The sequence below is a fragment of the Tursiops truncatus genome, chromosome 16 (genome assembly GCF_011762595.2).
Source record: "Tursiops truncatus isolate mTurTru1 chromosome 16, mTurTru1.mat.Y, whole genome shotgun sequence".
Classification (NCBI taxonomy): Eukaryota; Metazoa; Chordata; class Mammalia; order Artiodactyla; family Delphinidae; genus Tursiops; species Tursiops truncatus.
Genome location: NC_047049.1, coordinates 59,691,236 through 59,716,096, shown reverse-complemented (window position 1 = coordinate 59,716,096; position 24,861 = coordinate 59,691,236). Strand labels below are relative to the sequence as shown.

Genomic DNA, 24,861 nt, shown 5'->3' with positions numbered 1-24,861 from the left:
ATAACCCCCTTTCCTTTTCACTTCAGATTCCATTTTCTTTCTACTGCTGCCACAATCTAGGAGGTATATATAATTAAGTAAGAATGCCTGATACTAAATTTATAGAGAAAGTAGATTGGAGGTTACAAGGGGCTGGGGAGTTAGTGGTTAATCGGTACAGATTTTCTGTTTGGGGTGATGGAAAAGTTTTGGAAATAGTGGTGATGGTTGTACAACACTGTGAATGTAATTAATGCCACTGACTTACATACTTAAAAATGGTTTAAATGGCAACTTTTGTTATATATATTTTACCACAATAAAAATTTAAAAAGTGAAAATCCACATAATATTTAAGGATGGAATTCGAAGTCTTCAGCATGCAGTGGTGGCTTTTCTAATAAATTATTACCAGAAGAGTGCCTTGAAAAAAAATAAAGAATGCCTGATAGTCTCCGTCTTGGCATTTCCCTCCCACTGGAAAGAACACAATAACAAAAAGTCAAGGAAATAATGAGGCAGAGAAAGTATGGGGAAGTGGGGAACAAGGAGACTTGTCTGAGTGCACTGAGGCTTCACCCACCCGTTACTGACTGACAGTGGAGAATCTGCATGGCTGAGCTCCTGCCCTTCCTCCCAACAGGTTTTCCATCAGCCACTTTGTCTTTCCCAACTGTGCCGCTTGGGAGAAGCAGTGGCCCCATCTCACTAGATCAATACAGTCTCTTTTTTTTTTTCTTTTTCCAGATCTCATCAGAAAATCTCTTCTCTCTTGCCATTTTTTCTTTCTCTGACATTTACTGTTAAACACTAGCAATCACGTGAGAACTGGGTTCTCACAAAAAACAAGCCAGGAGGGACTAGGCAATTTCCCCTGCCTTCTCTGCCATTTATCCTCAAGCCTGATCCAGCTACATCTATAAATTATGTTATTGCTTATAGACACACTCTTAAGTGAGGTAAAACTCAGAGGAAAGAAAAAGATGAATTTCTATTTATGAACCAACCAGCAATGAAGTGTTCATATCTATAAACCTCAGATTAGATTCTTCTAGAAGCAATGTGAACTTAAACTAAAGGCAGTGTGCCTTCTCTGCTTATTTCATTCCTATAATTTCAGTTCTTTCTTGTCATTTTTTTTCTGCATTTGCTCTTTCACTTCACCTCTATAGCCTCCATTATATTCACCACAGGGCCCCTGAGGTCAGCTGATACAAATGCCAGAACAATGCAGAGGAGCAAGGAGATGCAGTAGAAAAACTGCTTGCAAGTCACAAGACCTGAGCTCTAGTCCTGGCTCCATCAACTTGCTGTGGTGGAGTCACCTGATCTCTTTAGGTATAATATTCTCATATTCAAATGACGGGATGCCACAGGATAGCTGCTGAGGTGGCTTAGTAGTGCAAGGAATGGTTTATTGGCATTTTCTAGAATCTGAGGGTGAGGGATAGGGGTGGAGGTACACAGAAACAGCTGAAGATCTTGTGTGGCGAAGGGCAGAAGTAAGGTATAAAGGCCACAAGCTGGGCTGTACCTTAGTGTCCACAGCCTCTGGCTGGAGGGGGACTAGGCTGCTCACGAGAGCGGGAAGAGTCAGATTCCTCCTCCTGCAGCTTTAGGTTACTGCTCATACCGCCCCTCTTCCCGGGATGCGAGAGTGAAAGAGGAATCAACATCCCCTGGAACTAAAAGACTTAAGCAGAATATATTATTGTGTGGATGTTCACGAGATGTGGTTAAGTGCTGATGGGGGAGATGGGGCCTCTACTAGACTGTAGAAATTCTAGGGTTTAGAAACTTAGCCTCGTAGGTCTAGACACTTGATTCTCTCAGTCGGCTCAGGAAGAACTGATTCCTGCTAACTAAATGGCCCGGGGAAAGAGGAGAAACCAGAAGGCCAATTTACAATGAAAATAGTAACTGTTAAGAGAACTAAACTGATGACAGCTGGCCATTATACTTCTCAGTAGGAAAATCTACTAAGGAAACTCAGTTCACCACAGAAGATTGCTCAGTGAAAAGAGAATCAGATCAGAAGACACTGGATGCTCTCAAACTGTGATCATTTACTGAATTACCCTTTGCGGCCACAGAAATGTGTCCTGAGAAGTGGCTCAAAACCTGTTCTATGTAGGTAAACATGAATGCTTTATGTTAACCATTCCTTTCTCTGCCAATGTTTGTTAACCATGCCTTTTTCACACCAATACCACACCTGTTATAACTGATAACTACCCTCTTTTTCTCTTTCCCAGTTCCATTTTCTCAGGGCAGAGTGCCTATTGCCAATTCTTTTTTTAAAATTGGAGTATAGTTGCTTTACAATGTTGTGTTAGTTTCTACTGTACAGCAAAGTGAATCAGCTACACATATACATATATCCCCTCTGTTTTGGATTTCCTTCCCATTTAGGTCACCACAGAGCACTAGAGTTCCCGGTGCTATATAGTAGTGCTAATTCTTCTTGATGCTCCAAGTGCCTATCCTTTTCCCCATGAAGATAGACTCTTTCCTCTAAATAAACCATTAACTAAATAATATCCAAGAATGTCAGTGAGAGCTCTTGGCTTTTTTTTTTTTTTTAGTGGAAAGCTCATTAAAGTGGTACTAAGTGGCTGTAGAACAGGGACTTCTGGAAGCCACTGTCAGGAATCCCTCATTACAAATACCATCTCTTGACAGAACAGTTACAGAATATGTTCCATCTCACATGGAGAGGGCTCTGATGCCATCTGTACTACAGGAGCTAAGTTATTCAAACCACTGGGATGTTACCAGCCAGCAAAGAGCCTGGCTGGGGTGCCCTTTCACAGTTCAAGATCCTCAGATAAGCCCCCAGGGTGTGAATCAGAGCAGTGGAGGAAACAAACATTAAACTGGCTGGTGAGCTGTACAGCCAAGAGCACTTGGGACAAGTAGGATGACAGCAGATTACAAGCCAAGTGCTTGACAGCTGGTCCTGAGAGTTGGCTCATTCAGATTTGCTTCCACATCTCTGAACCACAAAGCCATAATTAAATCACAGCAAGGAGAACAATCCCTCACCCCCTCTGCCCCAGATCTCAACTTCCCCATGCAGACCAGTTGTTGGTACTGGAATTTGGGCCTCCTTTATTTCATGATGCTAATTGATTGATGGTTGGGGTTCTAATCTGAAAGATGTCTCTATGGAGCATGAAGTCACCCTGGAGAAGCCTACGTTTCCAAGGCCTATCTATTCCTTTGGTACAAATCTGGTCCAGCTGCCTGAACAATAGATGGACATGAGATTGGGTGATTTCTACTAGATTGTGGTGGGAAGGAATTTGCAGAAGCGTGCTGAATTGGCACTCAAAAATGTGTTAACCATCTGGCTTTTTGAAAAGTCCAGGCAGAATCTGAATTGTGCCAGGACCCCCAATTTACTCTCTGGCACAGTCCATGACTGGACATTCAGCCTCAGACAGAAACACAGACTGAGTTTGTGTGACTATACTGTCAGAAGCTATATTACATAAAAGTATTCACAACAGTAGTTGAACAGAGGAAAGGAGAGTTCTGGAGGGATAAGAGCCCAAACATCCACTTGGAATCAGAATCTTAGAACTGGAAGAGACCTCAGACGAAAGGTAAAATGCAGAGAATTTGAATAACTTGCTCAGGGTCACAAAGCTAACTAGTAGCACAGCTGGGTCTAGAATCAGGGTCTTCTGACTTCCAGCCAATGCTCTTTTCCCTATACACACTGGATCCACTCGATCCCTTATATGGACAACGGATCCTCCCATGAATCTGTCACTCTGTTGTTTTTTTTGTTTTTTTGTTTTTTTTTTGGCCGAACCTCATGGCTTGCATGATCTTAGTTCCCCGACACCCTCGGCAGTGAAAGCGCGGAGTCTTAATCACTGGACTGCCAGGAAATTCCCATGAATCTGTCACTCTAAACAAGAGAAAGAGCTCAGATGAAAGAAAAGCCAAGTTGGGGATTACTCCTTGCTAGTGGGCAGGGACGAATAACTGAGTAACAACTAGGGGTTGTGAAGAGCCAGCATTATAGTTTGACCACAGATCTGATTGCCCTACACATTAGCATTCCCTTGGAATGCATACTGACAATTTTAAGAACTTAAAGAAGTTTATGAAAATGCAACCCAGTGAAAAGCATATAAAACAAAGGTGGCCCTGGGAGCTTCTATATCTCTGATGCATAGATAGATCTACGGACAGTGTGACCCAGTTAGGAACTGCCTGTCTCTTCCTAATGCAAAGATGTTTGGAAAGGTGATATGCCACGTTGGGTTGGCAGTCTCTAGCTGTGCAGCCATGTGATTATTCCTGTCTTCCTGGACTGCAGTGGAGAAAATCAAAAGCTGGCTGGTGACTGCCAAGGTTAAGTAAGGGAAGACATTTCTGCTTCAGCTTTGGAAGGGCTTATGATGCAGAGGTCCTAGTTTCTTAAATCCATACCTAGATGGCTTCGGGGAAGGCGGGGACGGGGGAAGGATTTTCCTTTAAAAAGCACCTGTCCTTTCTTGGAAGTATCTTCTTCCAAGATACTTTGGCTAATACAACATACACATTTCAGCCCGACTGAGGGGGTGTGGGTGGGGAGGAAAGGACAATATTTAGGATGACAAGCAATTTAAGGAGCCAAGAGCAATGCAGTATACTAATAATGAAAAATATAACAATTCTGTGTTCCGCACGGTGCTTCTGAGCTGCAGGCAGGTTGACCCCCTCTGTGTGCTCAGGCAGTCCACCGTCAGAGGTGATGCTGGTGATCCTGGCTCTTAAATACTGGTATACGCCACAGAGAAAACCTGTGGTCAGGTTTTCTGAATCTCAGAGCATCATCCCAGATGACTGCTTCAATGGGCTTACATGATTAATCTAGTAAAACTGATTTACAGTAAGGTTTATTGCCATTGTCCAGTATTGTATCTGGCGTCATTAACGCTCAACACATTTTGTCCACAAAGGGCAAGCATTTCTATCAGTACCATTAGGCAGTGGTTTCAGGTGCCATGCTCAGAGGGCAATCACAGTTCAGTGGGGGAAACTATACAAACCATTACGATGGAGAAGTACATAGGAGAACTATCAGACATTAACGGACACATATGGGTCACAGTGGAATAGACTGTACTTCGTTGGAGGTACATTTTGGATCCTAATTCTAAAGGATTAAAGAGACATACTGCTCCAGAGTTGGCAGGTACAATAGTAGGTGATGGGGGGTGGGGGTCTGAGTAAAGTACTGAAAGCAGGAAAGGATGCTAATGCCTGATTAGAGAGCTAGAACAGAGGTGCAGGTGGGGATGAGATTTTGCAGGGGGCCAGTCAAGTCTCCTTGCAGGGAAACCTTTATAACACAGCCAGGTCTTATTCGGAGACCAATTTACCATATTAACTTGCTTTTCCCTCTTTGACTCTTTAAATTTTCATTATTTTTTATTTTAAAAAGTTATTTTTCATTAGATAATACATTCAGCTGTTTCAAATTCAAATGGTACAAAAGGGCTGAAATCTCCTTCCCAAACTTATACCTCCGCCCCCTATTTGTCCAGAGGCAACCAATATCTCCAGTTTCCCCAGAAATATTTTATAGATATAAAATCAAATATTTATTCTTCACTTTTTCCCACAAAATGGTGGTATATTAAATGGTTTTGCTTGACTCATTTAACAATATATCTAAGAAATAATTCCATTCCAATACATAAACAGTTCTTTTTTTTAACAGCTGCACAGTATTCCACCAAGAGGATGTATCATTATTTAGATAACCACTTCCTCATATTACTCGAACCTCAGTCTTGAGGAGGAAGTGCCTTTTATCCCCCCTTTACAAAATGACTTCTTTGGTGGCCTATGGGTGGGCTGTGGGTTGTCAGCTTCAACAGAGTCTGAATCTCTGATGCCTAAAGTTGAAAGCAACTGAGATATTTAAGTTCAGTTTGCTGAAATTATGCCAAAAGGCTAAATACTCTTCACCTTAACAAGTGTCTTATAAAACCTTCAGAGGCTTCTAAGGGTAGTAACCCCTTAAGCCCCCCAAAAGCAGCACATGCGTTAAAAAGTAATCTCTATACTTCCCCAGTTGGTATAATTCCTTTCTGATCCTTTTCATGGTAGGATGTAATGTTGGCTGATGTCCTCACTTATCTATTTAAGAGGATGTTTTGGCAGTTTATCCTACCCTCACTCTCCTCTCTCCCCCAGTGGTAATCATGAATCCCTAAAGCAGCTCCCTTCCTCCTTGGGGTACTTATATATAATTTTACTAAATCACAACATATTCAAAGCAACATAGTTAAGCCAGAATCAATCTTTAGAATTGCTAAGTAACTTTAAATTAGGGGAAAAAAATCAGGTCTCTGCAGAGAAAGTGCCTCATGAAGCAAATATTTCTTTCAGAATTTGAGCTTCCCTGCCTACATCATGAATAATTGTGTTTAAAAAATTGATGACTTTGTCTTAAATGAATGAAATCCTGGCCAACACTCTTCTTCACACATAAATGTTTTTACAAAATGCAATAACAAACTGAAGCATAGGGGCTTGCCTCCACAAACTTTAAAAGAATTTATAAAATAGGAGCTTTTTTCCCATAACCTCTTCCCCACACGTCTTTATGACATTCCCATTTCCTGCCTTCGTTCTATGGCTGTCTGGGGATGCCCTCCCGTACATTTTTGCTGTGAACTTTTCCCTATTTCTGCCTTCCCATAAAAGCACTGAGTCCCCAATAGAATTCTCTAGGTCCTTCTCATGGCAGTGGATCCCACGTACTAAAGAGAACAGTGGTATGGAAGTGAGTGAACCTGAATCTCTGGTCTCAGTTTTGCATCGCACTAGCTGTGATTTGAGCAAGTCATTTTCCTTCAAGTGTAAACAAACAGGTTAAAAGAATAAAGCAAGGGTTTAAGTAAAATGATTTCTAAGCTCTTTTCTAGCCCTAAAATTTTATGACTGCCATTCTTAACGTCTTTTTAGATAACATGGCTTAGATCAGTTAAAATGTCCATATCTTCAGAAGTCCTCAAAGAATAGAATGGTGGTAATTTCTGGTATGGTGGGTAGAATTCTGAGATGGTTCTCAACATCCCCACACCCTGTAAAATCTCCTCTCTTTGAATGTGGGCAGGACCTGTGAATAGGATGTGATACCACTCTTGTGATTAGGTTACTTTATATGGAAAAGGTAATGGGATAGTCACTCCCATGATTACAATTATATAAGAACCCATCTCAGCACACTGGGGAAAGAGATTCTCCTGCTGGCTTTGAAGAAGTGAGCTGCCATATTGTAAGAGGGCCTGTGAGAGGGCCGCATGGCAAGGAACTGCAGCAGTCTGCTGCGAGTGACAGCCAGCAAGAAAAAGGGACATCAGTCCTACAACCAAAAGGAAATGAATTCTGCCAAGAACCCAGGTGAGCTTGGAAGAGGACTATGAACTCCAGATGAGAAAGCAGTCCTACCGATGTCTTGATTTCTGCCTCGTTAAGACTCTGAGCAGAGAACCCAGTTATGCTATGCTCAGACCCTGACTTATAGAAACTATAAGTCAGGGGATAAATAGGTGGTATTTTAAGCTGCAAATTTGTAGTAATTTGTTATAAGCAAGAAAGTTAAGTAGGGAAGGTATTTATGGTTGGGAATGTCCTTTTGACGTTCCTCAAATCATACTTTATATACAGCTACACTCATTCTAGGTATATTTTATGGAGCTGTCACTTTTCTGCAACTACTATACCAAGCTCCATAAACTAGCTCTTATAGAGGCACTAGCCAAGATCTAATTAAGTTTTAAATTTCTTAACAAGAAAACAAATTAAAACCGCCACGCTTCTCTTGGGAATTCAACAGCCTTGCTCTGATTTCAAATGTATCTGATAATTATAAGTTAGTTCATTTTCACACAGATTTGGATATTTAGGCTATAACATGTCCCTTAAAACATTACAACATTCAATAAAAAGCTGATTATTTATAGAATTTCAAATCTGGAAGAATACTTGGAGATAATTAGTATAACTCTAACTTGAGGTCAGAGAAATTGTGACTTGCCCATGTGTCAAGGAAATTAATGACATGGGAAGGTGTCATACTCCTATCATTCTCCCCCTCACCCTAGGTTTTTATTAGAGCTTTAGCATCCTTTTCAGGATCTGACAATGTTTAGAATTAATTCACTCATTTATTCAACATTAATTAAATATCTACTGCATAAATATACATAATTCTTCTAGGCTCAGAGTAGGACACAAAGATGTGGAAAACATTGTTCTCGTCCTCAGGAGTTTACAGTCCAGTAGAAAATTCCCCCTTGAATGCTGTGGATACTAGAGATATTAATACTGCTTAGATATTCCTAGGAACAGAGAAGTTAAATAATGATAATGCCTTCTGAAAACAATGATCCCAAGAATTTTTGGATGAATGATGAAACTTAGGAGAAACTAAAAGCTCCAATTTTCCTATTTAAAAAATACAAAACAAAACCACTTATAACTTCTAAACTAATACGAATCTCAAAAAGTACTGAAAAAAGCAGTAGATACTACTTTCTAAGAGAACAAAATTAAGCCTCATCAGGTTCTAGGATTATTATTTTTTTAAATAACTTTTTGGGACTCCTCTGGTGGCAGGGGACATGGGTTTGATCCCTGGTCTGGGAGGATCCCACATGCCGCAGAGCAACTAAGCCCGTGTGCCACAACTACTGAGCCTGCGCACTAGAGCCCGCAAGCCACAACTACTGAGCCTGTGTGCCACACTACTGAAGCCTGTGTGCCTAGAGTCCATGCTCTGCAAGAAGAGAAGCCACTGCAATGAGAAGCCCGCGCACCACAAAGAAGAGTAGCCCCCGCTTGCCGCAACTAAAGCCCGCGCGCAGCAATGAAGACCCAAAGCAGCCAAAATAATAATAATAAAAAATTAATTAACTAAAAAAATAAGATAAACAGGCAGAGGAAAGTCAGTACCTTGGGGCTGAAAACAGAGCAGGCGGCTGTGTATAGTCATAATTTCAATCTAGTATAGTAATTTAGGGTTATCTCATTTAATTTTCACAATAGCCCTGAGGCAAGTAGCCTTTATCACCGTTCTACAGATCAGGAAACTGAGGTTTTGAGAGTTTCAGTGATTTGTTCAAAGTCCAAAGCTAGTGAGTAATAGGGACTCAAAATCAGGTTTGAGTTTAAACCCAAAATTTATGCTTACAAATGTCTTGCATATATTTAGCTCTCAATAAATGCTAGATGTTAGAATCGTCTCTAAAAGTATAACAAAGTATTGCTACACCAGTGAGTAGAGGTGATGAGGAACAGCTGGATCGTTAAAAGCTGAGAAGTCCATCCACATCTGTATATCCTATAATTTGATGTTCAGAAACTGACAGCTTAGTATATACATATGTCTTTTCTGTTCTGTGGTATCCTTTAAAGGGATACTAACTTTCCTTGCTACATGACCTTATTTAAGTAACTTTAGGCTTTTGTGTATTGGTTTCTTCACCAAAAAGTAATATAGGGCTTCCCTGGTGGCGCAGTGGTTGAGAGTCCGCCTGCCGATGCAGGGGACACGGGTTCGTGCCCCGGTCCAGGAAGATCCCACATGCTGCGGAGCGGCTGGGCCCGTGAGCCATGGCCGCTGAGCCTGCGCGTCCGGAGCCTGTGCTCCGCAACGGGAGAGGCCACAACAGTGAGAGGCCCGCGTACCACAAAAAAAAAAAAAAAAAAGTAATATGGTCAGAAAAGTGAAGAACACAGATGTGTCTACTAAGATGTTCCTGTGTGGGATAAGAAGCTAGATTAGACAACTCCAAGAGTCTGTGTCACTGTAGGGTATGCATTACAGACGTCAGAGCATGTCTGAGTGAGAGAACCTTGTCCTGAACAGAAGAGACAATTGTAGGGGGAAAATGTCATATTTCATCTTCAAGAGAAGGACACTAACTCCAAAACATCATAGTTTACCAAAAGGACTTTATTCTCACCCAAGAATGGTCAACTCTTAGCCAAAGGGAACTGGGAGGAAATAGCCTAGAGCCTGTCTTCCCTAAGCTATTGAGAACCACAGTTCAAAATGGTGAACCTGCATTGTCTCCTCCTGGATTGTGTTTCAGCAATGATTTTCAAATTCCAGCAGCATTTTGGGATATACTGAGAGACAACATGATGGTGTGGAAAGAACACAGACTGGGATCAGAGAGACCTGAGCTTGAATTCTAGCTCTACTTAGCAGGGTAACCAAGAGTAAGCTGTTTCATTTTATATTTCCTTATTCATAAAATGGGGGATAATACTACCTAACTTTCAGTAAAAATACTTGGGATTGCAGAGACTATCCTGTAGGGGATATGCCACAGGTTTTACTATTTATTTTCTTGGCTTGTCAGGTAATAAGGTAAACTGTATAGGACAACTATATGTATAGGACAACTATAAAGAATTAAGGACAACCATGTTATAAATTATGATTTTCAGTTTAAGTGGGCTTGTGCTGGGGCATGAGTACTAAAGGCCATGGCCTATATCTGTGTGATTATTTCCTGTATTATAGTTCAAAGTACACAGGGGACATAACTGAACCTACAAGTTTCCCAAATCTCTAATATCCTAAGGTGCTTATAATGGGGCTTTACCATACCTAGAAACCTTTTATTCTCTTGGCAGAAATAAGAATACTCTAAGTCATACAGGCCATAGCTCATTCTAGAGCTCCAACTCAAATAATTTCTAACTCTTCCATCATAGGATGCCATGGGGAAGGACCCATGTTCAATTTTCCATTACCTTCTTCAGCAGACTAGGTAAATCATTCAGACAGCCCTTGAGAGGTTATATATCTAATTCTATGCCCAGTATGTATATGAATAAGCAATAGAACCAATTCCTCTTAAGTGCTAAACAAAAGAGATGACCTATAGTAGAAAGGTACTATAGTTCATGCAGAAAGGTTCTTTCTCCAAATGGTCAAAATTCAACAAAGACATGTCATTCTTGCCTGAGAGTTGTCATTCTCACATGAACCACGTAGAACTAAAGAGATAGCCACAATGAAATTTGGCATTTTCACTCTGAGGGATTACATCACGCTGGAATGTAAATCTGCAGTTGCCACCTGCCTGGGTTCTCCAACTGTTCTGAGGAACATTAGCTCTGTAAGTTGTTAAAGACATTCTGAGGCAAGTCAAGTTTGGGAACTATATCACTCTCTTGGAGATTAATAATGCACATTAGCATATTAAAAAGTTGGCAGGAGTAGTGCTGCAGGAAGAAATTCTGTATAACCTGGCATTTTCCAAACTTATTTGAACCATGGAACACTTTTTTTGGGTTTTGTTTTAAACCCACAAAACCATTAACATATTGCAGTATATAATGTCCTTCACGATGCCGTTTCAGAAATTCTGTACTAAATTATGTCTAAAGACAGGTTTGCAAGCTCTAAAGTAGCCAAGGAAGAGAGAGTGCCAGGGCCTCTAAAAGGTGCCAATTTCTGAAGGTCCTAACCTTTTGGGAAAAAATGAAGACAGCTGAGACAGAGCAGCAGGCAGACAAAAGTACTCCTGTGCCAACCCCTGCCTCACTCTTTCCCCACCCCTCATAGGGGTCAGAGGCCCTCATTAGCACCTATCACAACAACGTGAACAGCTTGTATCCTTTTCTTTCTCCCCTAATAGACTATGAGCTTCTTGAGAGTAGAACCCTGTGCCCAGCTTAGTGCCTATGCTGCTAGCTGAATGAATGGATGAACCACACTAAATCTGGTTATATCATCAACCTCATAATGGAAGCAGCAGGCATTTATTAAACATTCACTGCATGATAGGCACAAGGTTAAGTGCTTTGTGTAGATTTATCCTCAGAACAATCCTATGAGGTGGATATTATTATCCTCATTCTAAAAACATAGAAACCAAATTCAGAAATTGCCCAAAGCTACTCAGCTAGTCAATGATGGAGCCAAGATTCAAATCCAGTATTCTTAACTATTACACTTTTCTTCCTCTCTTCTAAGATTCATCTCAGCAGTGAAATTCCATGATTCAGTGGAAGGAGAATTGGTATAGAACTCAAACGAATGGAAAAATCACTAGTATGACTATTAGGATCAGGAATGTTTAAAAGCAAAGGGGAGAGTGCAAGGAGAGCCTGCAAAAGACAGGCACATCTGGCAGAGCAAAGGAAGTGAAGACAGGCACATCTGGCAGAGGGAAGGAACTTGGAACGGTAGCCAAGCACAGGCTAGTCTCTGCATGCACCCTGCAGTACATCACTTAACATTGCTGATATCATGATCCCCTTAAGCTCGGATGAAGGTGAAATGTATGTTAAGTCTAAAAGATAGGGGTTATAGTACACAGTGAATTCATGACATGAGTTTGTTCTCTGGGTCTACTGTCAAAGGTGAGGGGTTATTGGCTTGAGATCCTATGTCTTTTTCACATCTATCAAGATGTTCATTCACTCATTCATTTATTGAGCAAATATTTATAGGGTGTCTACTATATCCCAGATATTGTCCTAGGCACAGGGAATATATCCAGGAACAAGACAGATAAGCATTCTAGTAAACAGAGACAGATAATAAATGCACATATAAATACACAAGAAAATATCAGGTAGTGATAAAGCCTATGATACAGGCTGATGGAGTTACCAGGAAAGTGATTTATATGAGACCTGAGTTACAAGGAGCCAAATACACAGAGATCCTGGGAAAGAGCACTTGAGGTGAAGGAACAGCCCGAACAAAGGCTTTTGGGTGGGAATGAACTTGATATATCTAGAATATAAAAGAACATGTGGAATGGAGTGAACTGGTAAGAAAGTGATATTTGATGTACTCAAAGAGTATATAAGAGCCATGACATATGGAGCCCCGTAAGCCTAGGTAAAGAGATCAGGACTAGAGTAGGCTAGGTGGAGAAACAGAGTCAGATTCAGGATGTTTTGGAAGCAGGGACACGGATTTATTGAAGAAATAAATATGGGGATGAACGAGTACAGAATCAAGGATAATGCTTACTTTTGTTTGTTCGAGCTGCTGGACAGATGAGGCATAATTCAGTTAATAAGTATTTATTGAGGGCCTACTATCTATGTACAAAATATCACAGTTAGTAGTCTCTGCTCTACCTGATAAGTCATATTTGTGAAAATTCAAGCCCATGTCTATAATTTATGGATAGGAATTGATGACAGTAGTGAAGGCAGAAGATTTTAGGTTAATGCCTCTTTTTTAAAAAACTATAAAAGCTACAGACAATATAGTTAGTTTTTTTATAATTTACATTGAGTAGTCAGGGAAGGCCTCTTTGAAGAAATATAAGTTAGCCATGCAAAGAGTATAATTAGGTTTAAAAAAATGTTTTTTTTTTTTTTTTTTTTTTGGGGTACGCGGGTTTCTCACTGTTGTGGCCTCTCCCATTGCGGAGCACAGGCTCCGGACGCGCAGGCTCAGCGGCCATGGCTCACGGGCCCAGCCGCTCCGCGGCATGTGGGATCTTCCCGGACTGGGGCATGAATGTGTGTCCCCTAAATCGGCAGGCGGACTCTCAACCACTGCGCCACCGGGGAAGCCCAAAAATGAGTTTTTAAACAGACAATACAAATATTCTCACGGTAAATTAAACTCATATACTTTTTTGTTTCTATTTTTGCCTTACTTTGTGGACTATGTATGAGTGATATTTAGGTCTTGGTTGCTACAGTGCATTGAATGGTGGCCACCCCAAGAGATATGTCCTACATCTTAGCCTCTAGAACTTGTGAATATGACTTTGTTTGGAAGAAGGGGATTTGCAGATGTAATTAAGGATCTTGAGATGATACCAGGTGGGCCCTAAATCCAATGACAAGTGTCCTTACAAGAGATACAAAAAGGACAGACACACAGATATACAGAAGAGAGAAGGAGGGGGAAGACCACGTGAAGACAGAAGTAGTGATTGGTAATATGCAGCCACAAGCCAAGGAGTGACTAAGCCACCAGAAGCTGGAAGAGGCAAGGGAAGATTCTTCCCTAGAGCCTTCAGAGGGAGTGTGGCCCTGCAAACATCTTGATTTCAGATTTGTGGGCTTCAGAACTGTGAAATAACTTTCTGTTGTTTTAGATCACCATGTTTGTGGTAATTTGTTACAGCAGCCCTGGGAAATGAATACACTTGGCTTCTTCCTCTTACTTAGTATGAATCTAGGGCAGTTTCCCCTAGATATCTTTTACACTCAGGGACTCCAAAGTCACACAGATAAAACAATCTAAGAAGTCAAAATAAATGCCAAATATCATCTATCTCAAAACCAAACATATTTTTGGATATCAGATAAGACTGTATAATTTGTACCACTGCCTCTGTTAACAAGGATAATGAGGCATGAACTCTATGGAGAGACTAAACATCCCAGGAAATGGTTTGAAGTCATTTGAAAGAAACACTTTATCTTTTTTTTCTTTAACCACTAGGTTGCACTTTCCTTTGCTACCATTACCCTGAATCATTCTATTTTGTACATCCTATAATTTTAACACAGACAGTGATTCATCCTATATAATTGTTCTTTAAAGTGAATCTATTGTCTTTAGTTGGACTTTTCAAAAAAAGGTATGCAAATATAAATAGGAGCTTATTAATTTTATTTTAATAATGAGTGATGACTTCAAATCTTACATCTTTGGATTTGCAGATGCTGTCAAATCTGTTTTGTGAAACAAAGCAATACAACCAAAGCTATTCTGGAGAAACGACCCTGTGGTATTACACATACACATACATAACCTCCATGATTTCATTAATTTTTTCCAAAGGCTTCTACAAAGGTCAGAGGAGGTATTATTTTAAACAAACAAAAATAAATATGTAAACAAGCAAGGAGACAAATGCTGTTTTAAAAAGTTATGTGGATCAAGAAAATGAAATAAAAGGCATCCAGGATGGAAAGGAAGAAGTAAAATGATCTCTGTTTGCACATAGCATGATCTTATATTAGAAAATCTTAAGAAATCCATCAGAAAGTGTTGAATAAGCAAGACTGTGCTTATAAAACCTGAGTCAGTGCTTTGGAGAGATTTAAAAATCACAAATCACAGTACCCAATGGTGAAATAAAAACATTGTCAGATAAAAACATTGTCAGATAAACCAAAAACTAAGAGAATTAACTGCCAGCAGATTTGTACCATAAATGATAAAGGAAGTTCTTCAAACTGATGGAAGTGATACCAGATAAAATTTTAGATATTCAGAAATAAATGAAAAACACTCAAAATGGTAAGTATGAATAAATGGTAAATGTGGCTAAGTATAAAAATTATTTTTTTCTGTTAATTTACTGAAAAATATAATTGTTGAAAACAAACATGCTAACATTATATGATAGGGATTATAACATATATAGAGGAAATACAAAATGACAACTATGGCATAAAGGATGGAATGATGGGAAATGGAACTGTACGAATGCAAGGTTCTTACATTTCACTTGAAGTGGTACAATATTAACTTTAAGTAAACCATGAAAAGTTATAATTTCTAGAGAAACCACTAAAATATAAAATGCAAAAAACTATAGCTAAAAGGCCACTAGACCCAACTCTATGTCTAGAAGAGATATACCTTAAAGACACAGATAGGTTTAACATAAAAGAATAGACATACCATGCAAACAATAACTACCCAAAGAGCTGGAGTAATTAAATCAATACCAGACAAAATAGAATTCAAGAAAAGGCGTATTACTAAACATAAAGGGGGAATATTTCATAATGATAAAATGGCCAGTTCATCAAGAAAAGACAATAATCATAATCATTAAGTATGTATGTACTTAATACCAGAGCTCAAAATTAATGAAGCAAAGACTGACATCATTTAAAGGGAAAAACCGATGAGATTGGTTCAAGATAGTAGAGTAGAAGGACATGTGCTCAGTCCCTCTTGTGAGAGCACCGGAATCACAATTAACTGCTGAACGATCATCCACAGGAAGACACTGGAACTCACCAAAAAAGATACCCCACATCCAAAGACAAGGGAGAATCCTCAATGTGACAGTAGGAGGGGCGCAATCACAAGAAACTCAAATCCCATAACCCCTGGGTGGGTGACTCACAAACTGGAGAGTACTTATACCACAGAAGTTCACCCACTGGAGTGAAGGTTCTGAGCCCCACGTCAGGCTTCCCAACCAGGGGGTCCAGCGATGGGAGGAGGAATTCCTAGAGTATCAGACTTTGAAGGCTAGTGGGATTTGATTGCAGGACACCGACAGGGCTAGGGGAAACAGAGACTCCACTCTTGGAGGGCACACACAAAGTACTGTGCACATCAGGACCCAGGGGAAGGAGCAGTGACCCCATAGGAGACTGAACTAGACCTACCTGCTAGTGTTGAAGGGTCTCCTGCAGAGGCGGCGGGTGGCTGTGGCTCACTGCAGGGACAAGGACACTGGCAGCAGAAGTTCTGGGAAGTACTCCTTGGCATGAGCCCTCCCAGAGTCTGCCATTAGCCCCACCAAAGAGCGGGGTAGGCTCCAGTGCTGTGTTGCCTCAGGTCAGACAACCAAAAGGGAGGGAACCCAGCCCCATCCATCAGCAGACAAGCGGATTAAAGTTTTACTGAGCTCTGCACACCAGAGCAACACCCAGCTCTACCCGCCACCAGTCTCTCCATCAGGAAGGTTGCACAAGCCTCTTAGATAGCCTCATCCACCAGAGGGCAGACAGCAGAAGCAAGAAGAACTACAATTCTGAAGCCTGTGGAATGAAAACCACATTCACAGAAAGATAAACAAGATGAAAAGGCAGAGGACTATGTACTAGATGAAGGAACAAGATAAAACCCCAGAAAAACAACTAAATGAAGTGGAGATAGGCAATCTTCCAGAAAAAGAATTCAGAATAATGATAGTGAAGATGATCCAGGACCTTGGAAAAAGAACAGAGGGAAAGATCGAGAAGATGCAAGAAATGTTTAAAGACCTAGAAGAATTAAAAAACAAACACCTAGAAGAGTTAAAGAACAAACAAACAGAGATGAATGATACAATAACTGAAATGAATATACTAGAAAGAATCTATAGCAGAATAACTTAGGCAGAAGAATGGATAAGTGACGTGGAAGACAGAATGGTGAAATTCACTGCCATGGAACAGAATAAAGAAAAAAGAATGGAAAGAAATGAAGACAGCCTAAGAGACCTCTGGGACAACATTAAATGCACCAACATTTGCATTATAGGCATCCCAGAAGAAGAAGAGAGAAAGGACCTAAGAAATTATTTGAAGAGATTATAGTCGAAAACTTCCCTAACATGGGAAAGGAAACAGCCACTCAAGTCCAGGAAGTGCAGAGAGTCCCAGGCAGGATAAACCCAAGGAGAAACACACCAAGACAGAAAGTAATCAAATTGACAAAAATTAAAGACAAAGAAAAATTATTAAAAGCAACAAGGGAAAAACGACCAGTAACATATAAGGGAACTCCCATAAGGTTAACAGCTGATTTCTCATCAGAAACTCTACAAGCCAGAAGGGAGTGGCACGATATATTTAAAGTGATGAATTGGAAGAACCTACAACCAAGATTACTCTACCTGGCAAGGATCTCACTCAGATTCGACAAAGAAATCAAAAGCCTTACAGATAAGCAAAAGCTAAGAGAATTCAGCACCACCAAACCAATTCTACAACAAATGCAAAAGGAACTTCTCTAAGTGGGAAACACAAGAGAAGAAAAGAACCTACAAAAACAAACCCAAAACAAATAAGAAAATGGTCATAGGAACATACATATTGATAATTACCTTAAATGTAAATGGATTAAATGCTCCAACCAAAAGACACAGGCTTCCTGAATGGATACAAAAACAAGACCCAGGGCTTCCCTGGTGGCACAGTGGTTGAGAGTCTGCCTGCCAATGCAGGGGACACAGGTTTCAGCCCTGGTCTGGGAAGATCCCACATGCCACGGATCAACTAGGCCCATGAGCCACAACTACTGAGCCTGCGCGTCTGGAGCCTGTGCTCTGCAACAAGAGAGGCTGCAATAGTGAGAGGCCCGTGCACCGCGATGAAGAGTGGCCCCTGCTTGCCGCAACTAGACAAAGCCCTCGCACAGAAACGAAGACCCAACACAGCCAAAAATAAATAATGAATTAATTAATTAAAAAAACCCAAAAACACAAGACCCATATATATGCTGTCTACAAGAGACCCACTTCAGACCTAGGGACACATACCGACTGAAATTGAGGGGATGGAAAAAGATATTCCATGCAAATGGAAATCAAAAGAAAGCTGGAGTAGCAATAATCATATCAGATAAAATAGACTTTAAAATAAAGAATGTTACAAGAGACAAGGAAGGACACTACATAATGATCAAGGGATCAATCCAAGAAGATATAACAATTATAAATATATATGCAACCAACATAAGAACACCTCAATACATAAGGCAAATGCTAACAGCTATAAAAGAGGAAATAGACAGTAACACAATAATAGTGGGGGACTTTAACACCTCACTTACACCAATGGATAGATCATCCAGAAAGAAAAGCAATAAGGAAACACAAGCTTTAAATGACACAATAGACCAGACAGATTTAATTGATATTTATAGGACATTCCATCCAAAAACAGCAGATTACACTTTCTTCTCAAGTGCACATGGAACATTCTCCAGGATAGGTCACATCTTGGGTCACACATCAAGCCTTGGTAAATGTAAGAAAACTGAAATCATATCAAGCACCTTTTACAACCACAATGCCATGAGATTAGAAATCAGTTACAGGGAAAGAAACGTAAAAAATACAAACACATGGAGGCTAAACAATATGTTACTAAATAACGAAGAGATCACTGAAGAAATCAAAGAGGACATCAAAAAATACCTAGAGACAAATGACAATGAAAACACGACAATCTAAAACCTATGGGATGCAGCAAAAGCAGTTCTAAGAGTGAAGTTTATATCAATACAATCCTACCTCAAGAAGTAAGAAAAATCTCAAACAATCTAACCTTACACCTAAAGGAACTAGAAAAAGAAGAACAAACAAAACCCAAAGTTAGGAGAAGGAAAGAAATCATAAACATTAGAGCAGAAATAAATGAAACAGAAACAAAGAAAACAATAGCAAAGATCAATAAAACTAAATACTGGTTCTTTGAGAAGATAAACAAAATTGATAAACCTTTAGCAAGACTCATCAAGAAAAAGAAGGAGAGGACTCAATAAAATTAGAAATGAAAAAGGAGACGTTACAATGAACACCGCAGAAATACAAAGCATCCTAAGAGACTACTACAAGCAACTCTATGCCACTAAAACGGACAAAGTGAAAGAAATAGACAAATTCTTAGAAAGGTATAACCTTCCAAGACTGAATCAGGAAGAAATAGAAAATATGAACAGACCAATCTCAAGCAATGAAATTGAAACTGTGATTAAAAATCTTCCAACAAACAAAAGTCCAGGACCAGATGGCTTCACAGGTGAATTCTATCAAACATTTAGGGAAGAGCTAACACCCATCCTTCTCAAACTCTTCCAAAAAATTGCAGAGGGAGGAACACTCCCAAACACATTCTACGAGGCCACCATCACCCTGATATCAAAACCAGACAGAGATACTACAAAAAAAGAAAATTACAGACCAATATCACTGATGAATATAGATGCAAAAATCCTCAACAAAATACTAGCAAACAGAATCCAACAACACATTAAAAGGATCATACACCATGATCAAGTGGGATTTATCCCAGGGATGCAAGGATTCTTCAATATACGCAAATCAATCAATGTGATACACCATATTAGCAAATTGAAGAATAAAAACCATATGATCATCTCAATAGATGCAGAAATAGCTTTCGACAAAATTAAATACCCATTTATGATAAAAACTCTCCAGAAAGTGGGCAGAGAGGGAACCTACTTCAACATAATAAAGGCCATATATGACAAAATCACAGCAAACATCATTCTCAATGGTAAAAAACTGAAAGCATTTCCCCTAAGATCAGGAACAAGACAAGGCTGTCCACTCTCGCCACTATTATTCAACATAGTTTTGGAAGTCCTAGCCACAGCAATCAGAGAAGAAAAAGAAATAAAAGGAATACAAGGTGGAAAAGAAGAAGTAAAGCTGTCACTGTTTGCAGATGACATGATACTATACGTAGAGAATTCTAAAGATGCCACCAGAAAACTACTAGAGCTAATCAATGAATTTGTAAAGTTGCAGGATACAAAATTAATGCACAGAAATCTCTTGCATTCCTATACACTAACAATGAAAGATCAGAAAGAGAAATTAAGGAAACAATCCCATTCACCACTGCAACAAAAAGAATAAAATACCTAGGAATAAACCTACCTAAGGAGGTAAAAGGCCTGTACTCAGAAAACTGTAAGACACTGTTGAAAGATATCAAAGATGACACAAACAGATGGAGAGATATACCATGTTCTTGGATTGGAAGAATCAATATTGTGAAAATGACTATACTACCCAAAGCAATCTACAGATTCAATGCAATCCCTGTCAAATTACCAGTGGCATTTTTTACGGAACTAGAACAAAAATTCTTAAAATTTGTATGGAGACACAAAGGACCCCGAATAGCCAAAGCACTCTTGAGGGGAAAAAAACAGAGCTGAAGGAATCAGACTCCTTCACTTCAGACTACAGGGCTATAGTAATCAAGACAATACGGTACTGGCAGAAAAACAGAAATATAGATCAATGGAACAGGATAGAAAGCCCAGAGATAAACCCAGCACCTATGGTCAACTAATCTATGACAAAGGAGGCAATGATATACAATGGAGAAAAGACAGTCTCTTCAATAAGTGGTGCTGGGAAAACTGGACAGCTACATGTAAAAGAATGAAATTAGAACACTCCCTAACACCATACTCAAAAATAAACTCAAAATGGATTAGAGACCTAAATGTAAGCCCAGACACTATAAAACTCTTAGAGGAAAACATAGGAAGAACACTCTTTAACATAAATCACAGCAAGATCTTTTTTGATCCACCTTCTAAAGTAATGGAAGTAAAAGCCAAAGCAAACAAATGGGACCTAATGAAACTTCAAAGCTTTTGCACAGCAAAGGCAACTATAAATAGGACAAAAAGACAACCCTCAGAATGGGGAAAATATTTTCAAACGAATCAATGGACAAAGGATTAATCTCCAGCATATATAAACAGCTTATGCAGCTGAATATCAAAAAAACAAACAACCCAATCAAAAAATGGGCAGAAGACCTAAATAGACACCTCTTCAAAGAAGACATACAGATGGTCAAGAAGCACATGAAAAGCTGCTCAACATCACTAATTATTAGAAAAATGCAAATCAAAACTACAATGAGGTATCACCTCACACTGGTTAGAATGGGCATCATCAGAAAATCTACAAACAACAAATGCTGGAGAGGGTGTGGAGAAAAGGGAACCCTCTTGCGCTGTTGGTGGGAATGTAAATTGATATAGCCACTATGGAGAACAGTATGCAGGTTCCTTAAAATACTAAAACTAGAATTACCATATGACCCAGAAATCCCACTACTGGGCATATACCCAGAGAAAACCATAATTCAAAAAGACACATGCACCCCAATGTTCATTGCAGCACTACTGACTACAGCCAGGTCACGAAAGCAACCTAAATGCCCATTGACAGACAAATAGATAAAAAAGATTTGGTACATATATACAATGGAATATTACGCAGCCATGAAAAGGAACGAAAGTGGGTCATTTGTAGAGACATGGATGGACCTATGGACTGTTATACAGAGTGAAGGAAGTCAGAAAGAGAAAAACAAAATTATATATTAATGTATATATATGGAATCTAGAAAAGTGGTACAGATGAACCGGTTTGCAAGGCAGAAATAGAGACACAGATGTAGAGAACAAACGTATGGACACCAAGCGGGGGAAAGTGGCAGGGGTGGTGGTGGTGGTGGGATGAATTGGGAGATTGGGATTGACATATATACACTAATATGTATAAAATAGATAACTAATAAGAAACTGCTGTATAAAAAATAAAATAAAATAAAATGCAATATGAGATCCTTGATTAAATCATGGAGATATGAAAAAAGAAATAAAGGGAAAAACAGACAAATTCACACATCATGCTTGGAGATTTTTCTTTTTTTTTTGCAGTATGTGGGCCTCTCACTGTTGTGGCCTCTCCCATCGCGGAGCACAGGCTCTGTACGTGCAGGCTCAGCGGCCATGGCTCACGGGCCTAGCCGCTCTGCAGCATGTGGGATCTTCCTGCGGACATGAATCCGTGTCCCCTGCATCGGCAGGCGGACTCTCAACCACTGCGCCACCACGGAGGCCCCATACTTGGGAGATTTTCACATTCCATTCTCACTAACTGATAGAACAACTAGCCAAAAATTCAGTAAGGACATCCAAGATCTGAACACTATCAACCACCCTGACCTAACTGACATTTTTATAACACTATATTCAAAAGCGTAGAACGCACATTCTTTTCAAATGTATATGAAACATTTATCAAAAAACTGACCATATGCTGGGCCATAAAACAAGTCTCAATCCATTTTAATGAACTGAAATTTTATGGAGTGTGTTGTCTGACCACAATGGAATTAAATTAGAAATTAAAAACAAGAGTGTCTCTAGAAAAAACAAAATATTTGGAAATTAAAAATATATCTTTAAATAACATGAGTCACCAAAGATCATGGGGAAAATCAGAAAATATTTCAAATAGAATGATGGTGAAAATACAACGTATCAAAATATAGATAAAGTGATGTTTAGAACAAAATATATAGCCTCAAAAGCTTATCTTAGGTCTTCCCTGGTGGTGCAGTGGTTAAGAATCCGCCTGTCAATGCAGGGGACACAGATTCGAGCCCTGGTCGGGGAAGATCCCACATGCTGTGGAGCAACTAAGCCCATGTGCCACAACTACTGAGCCTGCGCTCTAGAGCCCAAGAACCACAACTACTGAAGCCTGTGCACCTAGAGCCCATGCTCTGCAAGAAGAGAAGCCAACACAATGGGAAGCCCGCGCACTGCAAAGAAGAGTAGCCCCTGCTCACCACAACTAGAGAAAGCTCACTTGCAGAAACAAAGACCCAACACAGACAAAAAAAAAAAAAAAAAAAAAAAAAAGCTTATCTTAGAAAAGGTAGGTAAAGTTCCATGTTAAGAAGCTAAAAAGAGAAAAGTAATGTATACTGAAAATAAGTAGAAGGAAGGAAATAATAAAGATATGAGCAGAAATCAATGCAATACAAAAAACCAGAGAGAAAATTAACAAAGTCAAAAATTGGTCCTTTGAAAAACTTAACAAAATGGCTAATCCCCGAGGTAGATTAAATAAGAAAAAAAAAAAAGAGGGAGAGAGAGAAGACATAATTCATCAATGTTAGGAGTAAAAGGTAAGATTTCAGATTTTATAGAATCCATAGATATTAAAAGGATAATGATGGAACATTATGAACAGCTTTATGTCAATAAATTAAATAACAGACAAAATGGTCAAATTCCTAAAAAAAAGACAACGTATTAAAATTCACTCGATAAAACACAAACTCTGAATACCTATGTATTTATTTTAAAAATTAAATTATTAAAATGTTCCCACAAAGAAAACTGCAGGCCCAGATAGTTTCATTGGTGTATTCTATCAAACAATTCAAAATGAAAGAACAGTGATCTTTCACAGACTCTTACTGAAAATAAAGACGAAAAAATTCCCCAACTCATTTTATGAGGACAGTATACTCTGATTACAACATCTGAAAAGACATTACAGAAAAGAAAATTACAGACCAATATTCCTCAGTATTTTACAAAATGCTAGAAATAAATTTAGCGATATACAAAAAGACTAATACATCATTAGCAAGTAGGGTTTATTTCAGGACAATAAAGGATAATCAATGCAACTACCATATTAAGAAAATAAAGGAGAAAAGCCATATAATAATTCCTATGTATATATATAGAAAAAGTTTTGTCAAAATTCAATATTGATGACAAAACCTTTTTTTTAAATTAGGAAAAGAAAGGAATTTCCTTAATCTGATAATGGGCATCTATGAACAGTCTAATCTAATATCCAACTTAATGGTGAAATACTGAATGCTTTCCCCCTAAAATCAGAAAGAGGCCAAGGATACCCACTCTCAGCACTTGTATTCAACACTGTATTGGTGGTTGAAGCAAGTGCAATAAGGCAAGAAAAAACGGCATAAATATAAAAAAGAAGAGGTGAAACTCTCTTCGCAGATGACATGATTGCTTACATATAAAAACCTAAGGAATCCGCAAAATACCTAGAAGAATGAGCAAATTTAGCAAGACTACAGAATACAAGATCAATATACAAAAATCAATTGTATTTTATAATAGCAAACAATTGGAAAATGAAATAAAAATTCAATTTTTAATAGCATTAAAACCATAAAATACTTGGGCATAAATTTTAAAAAATATGTGTAAGACCTGTGTATTTAAAACTACAAACCACTGATGATAGAAATAAAATAAGACCTAAAAAAATGGAGAGAGATAATATGTTCATGAACTGGAGGACTCTATCACTAAGATGTCAATTCTCCCCAGATTAATCTATTTATTCAATGTTATTGTAATCACAATCCTACCTCTTTTTTCTTTTTTTTTACATCTTTATTAGAGTATAATTCCTTTACAATGGTGTGTTAGTTTCTGCTCTATAACAAAGTGAATCAGTTATACATATACATATGTTCCCATTACTCTTCCCTCTTGCATCTCCCTCCCTCCCACCCTCCCTATCCCACCCCTCCAGGCGGTCACAAAGCACCGAGCTGATCTCCCTGTGCTAT

General features: G+C 39.1%; 1 protein-coding gene across 3 annotated transcripts in view; it reads right to left on the bottom strand.

Annotated features, from left to right (window-relative positions):
- The window catches only part of MICU1 (mitochondrial calcium uptake 1), a 201,022-nt gene that overhangs the window by 7,054 nt on the left and 169,107 nt on the right, over window positions 1-24,861 (bottom strand). The window lies entirely within an intron of this gene.